Raw genomic sequence first — 17,046 nt, 5'->3', positions numbered from 1 at the left:
CACTTTGCTTGGTAGTTTTATTGGCCTCACATTTGAGATGAGGTAATTGAAGCTGGGGAGTTTGTTGCATGCCCGTGATTACTTTGGAAATACCCCCACTGGTCTTTCAACCTAGACTGGTGTGGCTGTTATATCCCAGCCCTGTGAATGATATCGTGTAGCTTCTACCAAGTGGTGCAAATGACTGACATTGATTTTTCTTAATTCGTAGGAAATGGTATGTGACAATAAGAGAAAAAGGTAGTCAGAAATTGTTTGGAAAACTAGAACAAAATCCAATTCTTCCCCAGCTGGGGAAGCGTACCCAGTGTCACTCACCCCACTCACTGCCTGGTATCTTCTCCCTGCCGACTCCGTGTTCAGAAGCCACTCTAAGCCTTTGAAGAACATTTTGCCTCATGACACTGTTGACTAGGACCTGCGGCCTCTCTGTCCCTGGTTAACTCTCTCTTCAAAGCCATTTAAATTTTATGCAGGCTCCTCAGCTCAGATGTAAGAATAGCCTCTTTAAACTTCTTGATGCAGCTCCTTAGTGAAGATCTTTCGAAGGAAATCTAGCCAAAACCTGGGAGGTATGCACACAGTGACTGCAACCTCAGCACTTTGTGAAGTTCAGAATCAGAGGGTTGGGAGACTCAGGAAAGGCTTTTTAAGGTAGAAAGGGGAAAGTGAAAGGACGCAGGCTGTGTGAGACTGAAGCATCTCGGTCCCAGCTAGCAAGGCAGCTGCGTTCAGGATGGTATGTGAGGAGTACAGAGTTCTCACAAAGAAAGAAGTGGTGGGATGGGAGGGAGGACAGATAGATTCTTTACTAGGGAAGGAAAAATTGCGCTGAAAACTTCCTGGTTGAATAAGAGGACTGTGACATGATGTGCTTGTATTTTGGAGAGAAGGGTTTTGTGGGGACAGGCCTAGGAGAACGCTGTCTGGCTAGGGGGTCAGCACAACAGGGAACCACAGAGAACATGGCCGACCTCAGGGCCCCTGCTGGGGGAGGGGCTGCCCGCCATTTTGAGCCCTGGGGGCTGCTTCTGTCCCTTAGCTGGGGCCTCAGAACTCCCTTCATATCCCAGTCCTGTTGATACAAGGAAACAGATGTGGGGCATGAGAAGGGCTGTGTCCCAGGCTTTGGTTGAGCCCCTGGAATGTGCCCCACCAGACGTGGGTCCTTGGCTTCATGCAGGAAAGATTTCAAGAGCAAGCCACTGTTGAGTAATGGTAGATGTATTCACAGAGACACATTGAAAGGCAAGAGAAAGGCTACGAGTTGTGGGGTTCGGGTGCTCAGATTAAAAGTAGGTACACACTCCACAGACAGAGTGTGGGCCTTCTCGGAAGAGGGAGAGAGAGTGGTGACCGCGAGGTGGCGCAGTGTTGCTCGTTTTCTTGGGCTTGGTTGTTTCATATGCTAATAAGTAGACTGAGCAGCCTAAGGGTAAGGGGCTGGGATTCCCTGGGAGTTCGCCATTTCCCACCCTGTGACCTTTTGTGGCTAGCCTTGGGATGGCCATGGTGCCTTGGGGCATGTTATTCACCATGTTACTATTACAATGGGTGTATAATGAAGCTCAAGCTCTGCTAGAAGTTATATCTCTTCATCTTGAGCCTCAAGGCCTATTGGGGATTGAATCCTTCACCATTTTGATGTTAATTGTTGTGGCCTTCCTTGAATGGCTGTGCTCTGCCCCCTTCCATCCTGTCTCACTGTGATGACACAGAGAGAGCAAAGGCCGGGCCCTACCCGTGATCCTGCATTTAACAGGGGGAGGGGTGGTTTGGGCTGAGGATGACTCTGAGTGTGAGAAGGATGTTTCAGATTTTCCCACGTGGGACATGGGGACGTGCCAGCAGCCACTGCAGATTGATCTCACGGGCATTATCGCTTGTGTCACTCATCTTTTCTATTTTACTTTTTTTTTCAAGTATTTAATCTAAATTTAATATCAGTTTTTTTTAGGAAACAAATTTCTCTTTTTCTTTTCTTTGGGGCTCTTTAGGGGATAGGTAATTAGGTGTATTTATCTGTTCGTGGAGGCCCTGGCACTTGAACCCAGGACACCGTGCACGCTAAGCTCACGCTCTACCACTGAGCTCTACCACCCATCACATCATCTTTTACTTTTTGCTTTAGCTGCCAAGAATCTTACAGCTGAATTTCTAGTCGGCCTTTAACACTTACCCTAACTTCATGGCATTCATTTTTATGACTTTACCTTCCCCTGGTTTCATTTAAGTATTCAATCTCCATTTTGTCTTCACTCTCACTTTTGTCTTTTTGTTGTTATGGTTGTTAAGCTGTGTTTAAATAAATTGTTTAATTTCTCTTTTAGCAGGAGGCTGAAAGTAAATAAATATGTAAACAAACTTATCACACTTCAATATTTTATACTTTCTAAGCTGTTTAGTAGTTACTTAAAAACCGAATTGAATACTAAAGTGATAAAATTTTTAAATTATTTTTTAATTTTTTATAAAGGTATAGCTGATTTACAATATGATATAAGTTTCAGGTGTACAATAGTTGCACAATTTTTATTTTTATGTCCATTTATAGTTATTGTAAAACATTGGCTATATTCCCTGTGTTGTAAGATCCATCCCTGTAGCGTGTTTATGTTAGATGGAGCAGTTTGTATAAGAAAGCTGGGTAACGCAGAGTCTGGGGAGTGGCTCTTTCTAACCCATGTTCATGGTCACCCTTCCTGTCAGAGCCCAGGCCCTCACTCCTCTCTGAAGGGGAGCGAGTGGAGGCAGCCCTCATCAGCGCTGGCACCACCCTCTGAGTGGCAGTGACAACAGTGACTCTCTGTGGACATGCAAATTGTTGTTCCAGGATCTTTACATGCATTCCTGCATTTAATAATTAAAGCCCTCCTGTGAGGAATCATTTTATGTTTTTAATGAATAATACATTTTATTTTGATTTTGATAGACTTCAAACCTCCAGAAAATGTACTGGAATAGTACAATAAACGCTTAGAGCATTTCAGCTAAAAGGGCACTATTTGCCCTATTGTGTGTGGCTTATTTTAGTATAAACTTTCAAGGTCCATCCATGTTGTAGCCTCAATCAGTAATTTATTCTTTTGATTTGATAATATCTTTTTTCTTTTCTTCGTTTTTGTCTATTTAAAAATATTTTCATTGAATTCTAGTCAGTTTATAATGTTGCATCAGTTTCTTGTGTACAGCACAACACTTCATTTATATAGAAACATACCTGTATTCATTTTCATATTCTTTTTCAACATAAGTTACTATAAGATACTAAATATATTCTCCTGTGCTATACAGTATAAACTTGCTGTTTACTCTATACATACTATCTGCAAATCTTGAACTCCCAATTTATTCCTTCCCACACCCTCTCCCCTCTGGTAACCATAGTTTGGTTTCGATGTCTCTGTGTCTGTTTCTGTTCTGTAGATAAGTTTATCTTTTTGTTTGGTTGTTTTTTCATTTTTTGTTTATTTTTTTAGATTCCACATGTGAGCGATCTCATATGGTATTTTTCTCTCTCTTTCTGGGTTACTTCACTTAGAATGACATTCTCCAGGTCCATTCATGTTGCTAAAAATGGCATTATTTTATTATTTTTTTTATGGTGAATAGTAGTCTATTGTACAAATATACTACAACCTCTTTATCCAGTCATCTGTCAGTGGACATTTAGGTTGTTTCCATGTCTTGCTATTGTAAATAGTGCTGCTGTGAACATTGGGGTGTAGGTGTCTTTTTGAATTAGGGTTACTTGTGGATATGTGCCTAGGAGTGGGATTTCTGGGTCATATGGGAGGTCAATTTTTTGTCTTTTGAGGAACCTCTATACTGTTTTCCACAATGGCTCCACCAAACTGCATTCCCACCACAGTGTAGGAGGGTTCCTTATTCTCCACAGACTCTCCAGCATTTATTGTTTGTGAACTTCTGAATGATGGCTATTCGGTTTGGCGAGATGTGATATTTGATTGCAGTTTTGATTTGCATTTCTCTGATAATGATATTGAGCATTTTTTCATGTGCCTATCGGCCATTTGTATGTCTTCATTGGAGAAAAGTCTCTTTAGGTCTTCTGCCCATTTTTGGATTGAGTTGTTTGTTTTTCTTTCTTATTAAGTGTAAAAGCTGTTTACATATTCTGGGAATTAAGCCCTTGTCAGTCTCATTTATTGCAAATATTTTCTCTCTTTCCATAGGTTGTCTTTTTGTTTTGCTTACTGTTTCCTTTGCTGTGAAAAAGCTTGTAAGTTTAATTACATCCCAGTTGTATATTTTTGCTTGTATTTCTATTGCTTGAGTAGACTGCTCTAGGAGATCATTGCTGAGATGTATGCCAGATGTTTTCCCTATGTTTTCTTCTAAGAGGTTTATAGTGTCTTGTCTACATGTTTAAGTCTTTAAGCCATTTTGAATTTATTTTTGTGTATGATGTGAGGGAGTAGTCTAACTTCATTGATTTACATGCAGCTGTCCAGTTTTCCCTACACCATTTTCTGAAGAGGCTGTCTTTATTCCATTGTATGTTCTCACCTCCTTTGTCAAAGATTCAATGACCAAAAGTTTGTGGGACTATTCTTGGTAATTTTGTTTATCCGTTCATTGATGGATGGATATTGTTTGTAACATTTGGCTACTCTGAATGATACTGCCATGAATATTGATGTGCAAGTTTTTGTGAGAATATGTTTTCATTCTTTTGGCTGTACAGTTGGCCCGCTATATCTGTAGTTTCCACTTCATGGATCCAGATGGCTGATTGTAAAGGGACTCAAACATCCTTGGATAATGGAATCCAGGATGGGGGGTTCCTGAAACCAACCCCTCGAGGATACTAAGGGATGACTCTACATGTAGGAGTGAAATTGCTGAGCCATATAACTCTAACCTTTTGAGGAAACAACAGACTTCTCCAAAGAAGCTGCACCATTGTCCCTTTCCACTGGCCGCATATGAGGTATCTCTGCCTCCTGAACAACACTTGTTATTGTGCATGTTTTGATTATAACCATCCTGGTGGTTGTAAAATAAGATCTCATTTTCATTTTGATTTCACTACTGATGCTGAGCTTCTTTTCATATGCTTATTGGCCATTTGTGTATTTTTTTAAATCCTTGGAAATTTTAAAAATTGTGTCGATTTTCTTTGTATTGTTCAGGTGTAAGCATTTGTTATATATCCTGAATAATAGTCTCTTATTAGATACATGCTTTGTAAAATTTTTCTCCTATTCTGCAGATTGTGCTTTCACTTTAGTTCTTTTAAACATTAAAACAATTTCTTTACAGGTGAGGTAATTAGATGTATTGTTTTATTTTATTTTTCTTGCTAAGCACGCCCTCTATCAGTTGAGATACCCCCTTCCCCTGTCATTTCACTTTCTTGATGATGTCCTCTGTAACAAAAAGGTTTTAATTTTGATGAAGTCCAGTTTATCTGCTTTTTTCTTCTATCACTTGTGCTCTTCGCATTGTATCTAGGAAACCAAAGCCTATCCTAAGACCTCAAAGATTTATACTGTGTCTTCTTTTAGAAAGTTTATAGGTTTAGTTTTTACGTTTCTGTCTCTGATCCATTTTGAATTAATTTTTATTTGTTATATAAAATATGGGGGTCCAGATTCCAGATTCATTCTTTTGCCTGCAGATACCCAGCTTTCCCTGCACCATTTGTTGAATAGACTATTCTTTCCATGGAGTGTTGTTGGCACCCTTGTGGAAAACTGACTGTAAATGTAAGTTTTTTCCCCCTGGGATTTTATTGTGTCTCATAGATTTATTTATCCAAACTTATGCCAGTACCATACTGACTTAGTACTATAGCTTTTTAGTACACTTTAAAGTGAGTCATCCCACTTTGCTCTGCTTCTTCAAGATTGCTTTGGCTGTCCTGGGCCCCTTGCACTTCCATATGAATTTTGGGATAAGTTTTTCAATTTTTGCAAAGAAGTCAGCTGGAATTTTGATAGGGATTCCACTAAATTTGTAAATCACTTTGGGGAGTCTTAACATTTTTAACAATATTGTCTACCATTCCATCAACATGAGATGTCTTCCATATATGTAGATCTTTTAAAATGTTTTGGTGATACTTCAAAATATTCAATGTACAAATCTTGTAAATTTTTGTTAAATGTATCTCTCATTTAATTTTTAATGCTGTTGTAAATGGAAAGTCTGAGCTTCTTGAGGTAGGACTATATATCAATTTGTTTATTTCTAGGATTTCTACGCAGCAACTACCCTAGGTTTATATTTGCAACATAAATATATCCACAACTCTTCCCACCCCCATGTTATAAGAAACCAAGACCCAGGTTAAGCTACCTGAACACCTATGTGGAAGTGAGAAATGAGACCCTTGGGTGGGGCTTTGTGAAGATGATACTGAGAGCTTATTTAGGATGGCTTCATCTTAATTTCTTTTAAACAACACTTTCGGTGTAGTCAGATATATTAAGAACATGCCCTTTTGATGTGCAGAGGAGCTAAGACTATTATCAAATAATTTCTAGAGAGAGTGTTGTACTTGAAATCTAATTTGCATCAATCTTTGAAGATTTATGTTTCAGGAGCTTTGACTAAAGAACACCTGTCTTTATTCATTAGTGACAATTAAATGCTCAAGCAACATGTAATAGTCTGAGAAACTGCCCCCGCCCCGTAGTGCTGGGTGGCTGCAGCTGTAACCGGAGTCAGCGCTTACCTTTCCCAGTGTGCTTGTGCTGATCCGCTCAAAGCGGTTCGTCCAACAGTGTGTCTGTAGTCTGTTGGACATAGCCATAAAACATTGAGTTAAGGTTGCTGGAATGCATTATATTCTTATTAATAATAAGTAAGCACATATTGAGTACTTACTGTATGTTGGGAATTGTCCCTCAGCCTCACATGAATATTATTTCTCTTAAAACCTCACATATTTTCTTGTTATTCTCACTTTACAGATAAGGAGACTGAGAATTAAGTCTTCTCTCTTTGGGTGGAGCTCATTATCAATGACGGGAAGTTGTAAGGAAAAAGATATTGATTCATCCTGAGAAAACATTTTTCTGAGAGTCAGCAGTGAAGAAGGTGGACACTGAAGAAGGTGATCATTGTTCGATTGAGACGAGCCCCTGGTTGTACGGAGTCAGCATCCCTGTCCTGGACACAGCCAGTGTAGAGCTGCGTGGTGGGTGAGGCTGCGATGCCGTGCAGGGAACGCAGATGCCGGGCCATTGGGCTGTGCTCAGGCCCGGTGGGGCTTTCTCCTAAGGGCAGTGGACAGTCATTGACAGATTTTAAGTAGGGGAGTGGGGTGCTCTCGTAGATCACTTTTGTCTTGTAGAATGCTTAGAAACATTTAGAAGGCTCAGCTGGAGGTGATGTGATGAGTCAAATTAGGGTGGCTGCCAGGTGTAGGAGTGTAGAATTTTCAAGTGGTTTTCAGTCCCAGTTTTGTGGCTCAGTAGCCGTGTCACTTTGGATGATGCACTCAAGGAAGAGAAACAATTTATCTAATCAATAAATGCAGTGATGTACCGACCTCCCAGGACTGCTGTGGAGATCCAGTGAGATAACGTGTGCACAGTGTGCAGCATGGTACGCAGCACAGAGTCAGTGCTGAGTGAGTGCCAGTGAGTATCTGGTAGGACAGGTGTGGCTGGTGGGACTCGGTGACTGAGGAAATCTGGGCCCTGAAGGAGGGGTCCAGTCACATCTGTGAGTGATGGGCCTGAGCTTGGAGAGGCAGAGAGACCTTGCCCCCCGACCAGGGGCCCTGGGCAGGACGGCTATGGGAGGAGCACCATGAAGTCAGCTCTTTGCAGGTGGAGTTGGAGTTGCCCTTTCGACATCTAAGTGCAGTGTCACGAGCTCAAAGAGGAGGTCTGGGCCCAGGCTGTGAATTTTCCTATAATCTTAATCCCTGAGGACGCTGAGGTAGTGATCACTGAACGTGAAGACATACATTACAGGACAAGTGAATAGTAGTATCATCTCTGTCATCAAAGCTCACGTCTCTTTATTCATCACCCACTTTGCTAGTTGGGTACTTACAGAGCTCACTTCACCGACCTCCCATGGGCTCAGGCTCCACAGTAAAGAGCTGGTGAGCCTCCCTCCTTTCCAGAAGACGACACATTTTGCTGGTAGCCTTCTGTACCTCACCAGACTTAGAATTTTAGTTTGTTGAATTAATTCTATTTTCTATTAGCCATCTCCTGACAAGAGAGACCTTTTACCCCATGGTCATATTTCAAATAGCTGTTACTGAGAATTGCTGATCTGATCCATAGAGTAAGTATTATATTAACCTTGTAGAGTACTTATCATTTTTCTGTCTTTGCCCTTTAATTTTGTATGCCCTTTCTCTATCCTATTTGGGGCCTTAATTTTTTTAATTAAAAGATGTCTGTTTGCAGTTAAGAAAACAAAAGAAAAAATACACATGATAGCTAAACATAGAAAATATCTAGTGTGTTTACTGTCTCGGCAATGGAGGGTTGTAGAAACTCGTGAAAACCTTCATTACACAAGTTTCTTAAAATGCGGATTAAGAAATAAAACCTTCCTTCCTCATCTTTCAAGCTGCACAGCTAATTGTCAAGAAACTGAGGGGAAATCCTCAGAAGCCAAGACAAACCAGAAAGCAGGGATTCTGGGTGATACATGAGCCTTAGAAGCCCTGGGGTGCCTGTTGGCTCCTGTACTGAGTTTCAGTTGCCTTGACAGTAGGGCAGGAATTGAGCCCGAAGCCTCTCACACTGGGAGTTGGATGACTGATCATATTTAAGGCCATGCCCATTCCGAGAAGCATGGTTTACTTAAGGGTGAACTAGGAAAAAAAATTCCTCAAGGCAAGACAGTAAGGAAAGTCAATTTTGTTGGAAGAGGGGAAAAATTACAAATCCAAAGTAAGGATATAGTTTAAAGCTCTTCTGGCATGAGAGTGACCACAAACTCCTGGCAGAGAAGCCCAGCTACTCCTGGAATGAGAAGCTGTGGTTTGAATGAATCAGTGAGCAGCCATTCCGGAAAAGGCCTCCAGAGTCTTGTGGATCTAGATACTGGACGGCAAACACCTCTCTTCCAAGGCCTCATTCAAATAACTGGAAAAGTTTTAAAGGAAAGAAGCCATAATCATAGTTCTATTTATTAACATTACTATATGCTAGGAATTCAGAGGTGACTATGGAGTTGACTCCTCATTTATGGACCTTACTTTCTCTTTGGGGAGAAAAACTGACATAGTTGGGGAGCTTGGTAGAGGGAGGTGTTAGTCTGTTGCAATTAGCCAGGAGAGGAGATTAAGAAAGCAGTGAAGGGTGGGTGAACTTTTTAGCTGAGGACAGACAGTCTTGTTCAGTTGGCTTTTAATTTCAAGCTCAATGAGCTGTCACTGGAGGGAATAGATTTTCAGGATGGACTTAGCTCAGGCCTCTTTAGAATGGACACGTGAAACTGGAGAAAGACTGTCAAATCTGTGCAGACATTAAAGTTCACTTGAACATGCTCCATCCCTGAGCCAAAGATAGGACAAATATGCAGCACTTCTTAAAGACAGAGGAGTGGTTTCTAAGATTCTCCAAGAATGAATCCCAGGGAACCGGGATGGCCAGTTGTCAAACTGTGACTTTGCTCTTTGGACGGTGTACCCACCAAGGTTATTGGAATTTTATAGGTTTCCATTTCTCTTTAATACACGTCAGGTGATTAGGACGTAAGCACAAGTATTTGACACCTTGTCGAGGCGACTTTGGTTACCTGCCTAGAAGCACGGGCACTGCTATGGCTGCGTCATACATCTTGCCGCCCATCCCGTTCCCCGGCTCAGTGATCACGGCAGAGTGGTCCCTTGTTGACCTGTCCGTCTCCTTTGTGACATCATAACCCATGAAAAGACCGGAGCGTATTAACGTGGTTTTCTTAAAGTCAAAGGAACAGATCAAATATGGAGTCAGATTTGTTCTTTCCTACTTCAGTAGTGCCATGGAGAAGGCAGTTTGGGCAGCTTTTTGTAGGGCCCTAGAGGCTTTCTCTCTCAGCCTCTGGGCACCTTTATTGAAAACCCTTCATAGCTGTCTGGAGTGCTGTAAAACCACTCCGCCTGTTTTGCCCTGAAGATGTGTTCAGTTTATAACTCATCTCTACTCCTTGGAAAACAACTCAATAAAAACTCAGTTGGTTTCCCACCAGCCATGGGCAGGGGTGGGGGATACCTTGTTATTATTTCATAAAATAACAATAATAATAATAATAGTAATAATAATAATAAATAATAATAATAAAAGAAGTCTTAAAACAGCACTGGGCACATTGGAGAGAGTCAATAAATGCTTCCTGGCTTAAGTCAAAAGTGATGACTCAGTGATTCCATGGCTGCTGTATTTGCTGAGCTAATTACTCCTTTGCTCCATTACACATTTTTTTTAACTGAAAAAGAAATACATGCAAATGGTTAAAAAAAATTCAAACAGAGCACAAAACTACACAAGTGAAAGAAGTTTACCCTCATCCTCTGTTCTTCCAGCCCTCCCTGGAGATGCCACTGTTTACTATCCTTTGGATGCTTTTCCAGATATGGTATGCACATTCCCAAATATGTATGTAAATTCCTTTAAAGTTTTAGTTATTTTTAACTTAAAGGGATTTAAATCCTCAAGTGGCTTCTGCCCGGGTAATAGAACAGAACAAATCTGACTGCATATTAGATCTTTTCATTTGACTTTAACCCTATGCTCTGTCTCCTAGGCTTCATCTTGCTTGTAAAACAATGTTGCTTAGAGCCTGAAATATACAGGAGATCCTATTCTGAAGGCTCTGACCTTTAAGGATATTTAACAATTTTTCATTCATAAAAAGATAACAAATTACAGAACAGAAAATAACGTTTGTTTTGTTGGAGATTTACAGAGATTTGACCCAGGCAGATAGCTGCAAGAACAAAGGATTCTAACAACAAGGAATTCCTACACCAGGAAGATTGCAACAACCAAGCACGTAGGAAAGGAGCCTGAATTCTGACTTGGGGAGATGGTTTTCCAGGACATTAGTTTGCTATCTAGGTCTACAGAGACTTGCTATTCCTTGCCCCAACACCTGGTCTCCCAACTTATTGGCCTGTCCTGCACTGAGGAGAATGAATTTGGACTCGGTAACACTCCTATCTACCTAGCAAGCTGGGCACTGGAACTGAGTGTTATGGAAACAACATGCCAGCCAAGAAACAAGCACCACTGGGAGGGTTGGAGTACTCAGATTTATAATTCCGGCGGGCTCAGAGGGCTTCTGCTCCGAAGTTCTGAGCAACTCCAAGACATGCACATGAGGTTTTAAAGGGTTAATTACAAGTAAGGGGTATTAGCCAATAAGGCTCAAACAACAAAAAGCAAGGAATCAGTACACTGGAGCTTATCAACTTGTAATAGATCATGTTACTGACACCTGTTGAGGTTGGATTTACGAGTTAGCTTGTTAGCCCATTAAACTGACACTAAACTTCAGGTTTACGAGTTAGCCCAGCAGAATTTAGATCAGTAAACCGACACTTATCACACTTAGATTTGTGACTTAGCTTGTTAGCCCAGCTGGGCTTTTCCTTTACATGAGGATAGCTCTCCCACACCCAGGGAACTACTGTGAGCCCTTGATGGTTCCATTAGGGTGGGGTGTGGTTTACCCAGGAGGGATGGGGACTGTGCACCAACACTCAGGCAGTCTGCTCTGTCTGGGGCTCTGATCTTGTACCACCCCGCTCCCCGCCAGCCCAACACCTGGGAGAGTGGAACTAAGGCAGAGATCATGCCTGCCTGTTTCCCAGCGTGTAAAAGGGGAATAGGTACTCTTCCCAAGGTAGTTCTGAGCGACAACACCTGCGGGTGCTTGGTTCCCTGAGCAACAGAAAACCCAGCTCCGCGTGGGGGCAACGGGTGTGATACCCATAGGGGTTCTGCAGAAGCATCGGATGGAGGGCTGGATCCGAGAGGTAAAACATGAGCTGCGGGCCTTGAAGGGTAACAGAATGTTACAGAGGCAGGACTGCCTCCTCCTTCGGGTTGCCCCCAGAGGTAAAGCTTTTTCTCTCCATCTCCGCTACGACCCTACCCTCTCCAGATCCATCCCTTTTCTGTGCTCTTCCTGTCCATCTGTCTCCCTCCACTTTTCCCCTCCTCTCCTCCCTCTCCCATCTTCTCCCTCCCTCGCTGCCCCACCTTCTCTCGCAGAACCCAGAGTGGATCGCTGGCCCTCCTGCGCATGGGCAGTCGGTGCCAGCTGGACCGCGGGTTGGAAGCTCCAGCTCCGATCCGGGGATCGGCCCCAAAGGCTTCTCAGCTCTGTCGACCGGTAGGCCTTTAGCTCCTGCCCGGTGCCGGGGCCTCTGGCTCTGGAAGTGCAAGGTGGGGGGCTCCAGGGAAAGGGGTCAGGCGGCTGCGGGAGTGCGGTCGGCATGTCACAGCCCCCCAGGGCGCCAGTCAGCCTGTGTTCAGCTGAATTGCTCTGGCCAGAACCCTCTGCCCGCGCCACCTACACCGGCGCCCCGGCCACAACTGTCCATGGCCAGGTGTGCAACCGCAGCCTCTCACCCAGCCGGGCTCCCCTGAGTCCGTGGCTGGCGTCCCCTTCACCTCTACCGCCCGCGAGTCCTCTCCTCCCGGGCTGCCTCCCCTCGGCCGCCGGCCCGTCCCCGCCCCTGGGCGGGCTGTGTCCCGGGCGGGCGGGGTCTGCTGACCAGAACGGGGGCAGGCGGCTGGGGCTGAGGCTGGCCTCCGAGCGGGGCTGCAGCCCGCGTTTCCACCAACCCCCCCCCCCCGCTTTCACTGCCCCGCGACACCGGGGCTGCCCTGCTCTTCCTTTCCTGCTCCCTGAGGACAAGCTCAGCGGCGTGGGCGCTGCTCCCTGGGCTGAGAGCCTCCGGCTTTAAAGCCCAGCTTCTGGTGGAGTCGGAAAAGTGGATCCTCACTGCTGAGCGAGCTTCTGTCTCCTCTCTCAGTGTTTCTGCCCCAGGTAAGTACCTTGAACACTTTCAGGTGTTATGATGGCGGTGCTTGTTGATGTCACGTGTTTTTATAGTGCCAGGGATTACAGTGTTGAAAGCAGGGCTTTCTTCAATTAAAAATGAGCTGAAGGCATGAGGCTGTGACATGCTCCTTCCTTCCCACTCCCAGGGTGAAACGTGTAACTGTCGATTTTAAAAAGATAGTTACAGTCCCTAACTAGCCCAGCCCAGCTAGGGTGCATTAACAGGACAGCACCAGCAGAGGCGTTGGAGACCCAGGGACATTGCAGTCCTAAAGTGCTCCTGGCACAGTTTGGTTTATTTTGGATTTTTGTTTTTCTTAAATTGTGTGGCAGACTAGTAGTATAGAGGGAAAAATAATTGTCAAGAAATATTTTTTCTTATAACAGCTTTATTGTGATATTGTTCACACACCATGAAGTCCATCCATTTAAATGTTACAATTCAGCAACTTTTAGCATATTCACAGTGGTGCAACAATTATTATTCCAGAACGTTTTCATCACATCAGAAAGACCAGTGGAAATGAGTGACATACCCACCCCACCCCAGTGGTGTTTCTAAAGAACTTTCTTGCCTATTCCTGACCATAAATTAACTTCTTACATTCCAAGAAATATCTGGTAGGAATTCTAATAAGAATTGCAATGAATCTGTGCATTAAAACAGGAAGAATTAATGTCTTTATGGCATAAATTTCTTCTAACCATGAATATATCTGGAACCGTATCTTTTCATCTCTCCAGAGCCTGGCCCATGGGAAGTCCTCACTAATTGTTGGGCTTGTGAATGATGAGATTCTATACATCGTTAGTTGCTACTGTAGCCTTTCACAGAAGAGAAAAGTAACCTCAGTGAAGCCAAGTGACTCTCTGATGGTCAGAAAGAGTGACAGCCAGTGCTGGAGTGATCCAGTGGACTTGGTGCTTGCAACCAGGATTCTCCAGCACCTACAGCTAAGGGGATTACAGTATTCTTTTTTTTTTCTTAATGGCGTTGCTTTTATATTTACTTATTTTTTTAATTTATTTTTTATTGAAGTGTAGTCAATTTACAATGTTAGTTTCAGGTGTACAGCAGAGATTCAGTTATAAACATATGCATATGTATCTACATATGTTTTAGATTGTTTTTAGTAGAACTCATTACAAGAAATTGAATATAGTTCCCTGTGCTATATAGTAGGCCCTTGTCATTTATTTTATATTTATTAACTTGTATCTGTTAATCTCCCCTTTCCTGCCTGCTAAGCACAGTTTGCTTTCTATGTCCATGAGTTCATTTCTAGCAGCACCGTTTTTCCTAGTAAAATATGCTCTTTGTCTGCTTTCAGGTTCAGTAATTCCATGTTATCTGTGAGTGCTTTTCTTCTGGTGGCCTTTATGTGGTTTGCACACGTGGTAATAGAGATCTGTATTTGGGAGAACTCCAGGCCCCGTGTAGTCCCTGGTACAGAGTGCCCACTGAGTTGATGCTTGAACTGGGAAAAAAAACATAGTAAATGTTGGAATTTCCACTATGGTTGAGACTTCCAGGTTTCTGTAACCTGTTTACCCCACCTTATTATTGGCTGCCCCCATACTGGGTAATATGGTTGAATTTCATGGTATAGTGGTTTAAAGACAGGGCCTTGTATGCTTCTTCTCTTTCCGTTTTCTAACACTCATTCTCCTGGGTCTCCCAGATCCTCCCCCAGCAGTGCCCAGGGCTGGCTTGATGCTGCGCTGAAGCAATATATTTTAATGAGGCCCTTTCCTCATCTCTTCTGACCCTCCGTTTCTTTCTCTGCACAATGAGGGCGTATACTAGATAAGTGCTTTTCAGTTTCTTTTAAAGCCATGTTTCCTTTGAGAAACAGAAAATGCAAATCTCTCCTCCCATCCCAACACTTTAGATTTTGTTACGTCCTGCAAGGAGTGACGTAGCTCTATGTGGAAAATTGATGTTATTGTGATTCCAGGTGGCACAGAAAATACTCTTCAGAGATTTATTGCAGGGAGAGGGCAGAAAAGGGGCAGTATGTCACACTTTCTAGTGTGAGCACTGGAGCAGGGGCTTGGATTTAAATATGGTGCCTGTCGTGGCCTCTCTTTAATCTTGCAAAATGTGACAAACCTCTCTACCTCAGTTTCTTGATGTGTCAAGTTGGGGTGATAATATTTTAAGGCTTTTGTGAAACATTATACACATAATCTATTTGTGTCTCAGTAGAAACAAGACCTGCAAGGGATTCAGTGATTTAAAAAAAAAAAAGCTTGCCCATAGCACTATGTCGCTGTGTATTTTAAATTTCCTGGAGGGTGATGGTTGAGTATAAAGTCCATCGTGGGACAGGTGGCCCATAGTTCTCTATGCCCCAGATTGGCCCCTCCTCCCCAGTCCTCTTCCTCAGTCCAGGATGAAGTTCCCTAGTAAATTTACACAGAGGTCTTGTGGAAATGGCTTTTCATTTTATTGTTTCACCAAGAAGGGCTGCCATCATGATCTCTGTGTTCAGATTTTGAAGGGCTGCCATCTTGATGTCCAGTCAGGTGAAGGCTATGCAATTGGGAGTTTCTATTTAATAAAAAGAAAAAAATTAGAAATAGAAAATTAGAACAAGGGTGGTGACAGGGGCTCTTGGAAGTGAGCACCATTAGTTTGTTAGCTTCAGTTGCAGTGGCCTCTTGCCACGAGGACCCATCCTCTTGCTCTGAAGTTTGAGGGACCAGTGGGTTCAGTGGGAATGTTAACTGAGTATATCTCATGTGCTGGGCATTGTCCTATTTTTTCTGTGTGTTCCTTTTTTGAGACAGTGAGCAAATTTAACCTCAATAGCTTCTTTAAAAAAGTAGAAATTTTATTTTGAGATATAATGTAGATTCCCATGTAGTTGTAAGAGATAATATGGAGAGGGCCTATGGACCCTTTTCCCAGTTTTCCTTAATGGTTCCATCTTGCAAAGTTGGGGTACGATTCATTACTGACTCACTAACAATTTGAGGTTTGTGTTATTGCCATCATTTCTATTCACGATTAAACTGGGGCTTAGAGAAGCACACACGCCTGCCCAGGTCACCCACATGGTTAGTGTAGAGACGGGTGGAATGTGGGCTTGGGATTTCCAAGCAGTACCATTATGATGGTCTGTGGCAGGGAGCAGCATTCATTTTGCTTGTTTATTCATTCATTCAACAAACATTTATTGAGTAACCTCTGTGGGTCAGATGCTTTCATAGGGTTATCTGATTCTTCAGCATTACTGAGAATCAGGTAATATTTAATTTTTTTAAATCTGAGAAAATTAGCTCTGAGAGTTTATTACCCCCCTGAAGGAAACATAGCTCATAAAGGAGGGATAGTAAATTTGTAGTCACCCCTTTTTATGCAGATGGTACCCTAGGCATTTTACATTTGCAAACTTCTGTAATCCAGATATATTCTTGTAAGGCAAGGATTTTTTTTTTTTTTAATTGAAGTATAGTCAAGTTTACAATGTTGTGTCAATTGCAAGGTGTTTTTTGAATTTTGAATTAAAAAGTATTTTTTGAGGACGGTAATTAGGTTTATTTATTTGTTTCATTTATTAAAATGAGGTACTGGGACCTCGTACAAGATAAGCATGTGCTCTACCACTGAACTGTACCCTCCTCCCCAAGGCAAGTTTTCTTATCCATTATTCTGCAGCTTAGGGGTTCAAATAAATTGGAATTGAAATCCACATCTTTTGCTCCTACTGTTGTCCTTTTCTTTATAATCTGCTGAAGGGGGTTACGGAAAGCAGTTCCTTTTTTCATTTCTTTATTCCGCATTTTTGAGCAGTGACTTTGCATCAGTTCCTTGCTAGGTGCTTTGAAACAGAAAACAAGAAATGACCCTTCTCTGCAGGGGCAGGAAGCCTAGACCAAAAGCTGGGTAAAGTGATCCGAGCTACGGTAGCCATGTGCAGGCTCTGAAGGACAAACAGTACCCCTGGATTTGCTTGGGCTTCCCCTGCCTTCTGGCTGGTACACACCAGGTCACCGCAACCCAGAGGCGCCCGCAGCCCACAGCACAATATTTACCTCGATCTC

At 42.8% G+C, this 17,046-nt stretch overlaps 1 protein-coding gene across 3 annotated transcripts in view; it reads left to right on the top strand.

The window, feature by feature from the left end:
- Window positions 1-17,046, top strand: part of LOC141575166 (uncharacterized) — a 135,599-nt gene that overhangs the window by 66,548 nt on the left and 52,005 nt on the right. For 2 of the 3 annotated variants that reach the window (XR_012502547.1, XM_074353822.1), the window contains exons 18-21: window positions 4,709-4,954; window positions 5,645-5,732; window positions 6,942-7,084; window positions 9,687-12,981. The gene's annotated coding sequence lies outside the window, so the exon portion shown is untranslated. The remainder of the gene's footprint in view (window positions 1-4,708; window positions 4,955-5,644; window positions 5,733-6,941; window positions 7,085-9,686; window positions 12,982-17,046) is intronic. The other variant, XM_074353827.1, reaches the window with a different exon arrangement.

This window comes from Camelus bactrianus, chromosome 26, assembly GCF_048773025.1.
Source record: "Camelus bactrianus isolate YW-2024 breed Bactrian camel chromosome 26, ASM4877302v1, whole genome shotgun sequence".
NCBI lineage: Eukaryota > Metazoa > Chordata > Mammalia > Artiodactyla > Camelidae > Camelus > Camelus bactrianus.
Note: the sequence above shows the minus strand (reverse complement) of the source record. Positions and strands in the feature narration are given on the sequence as shown.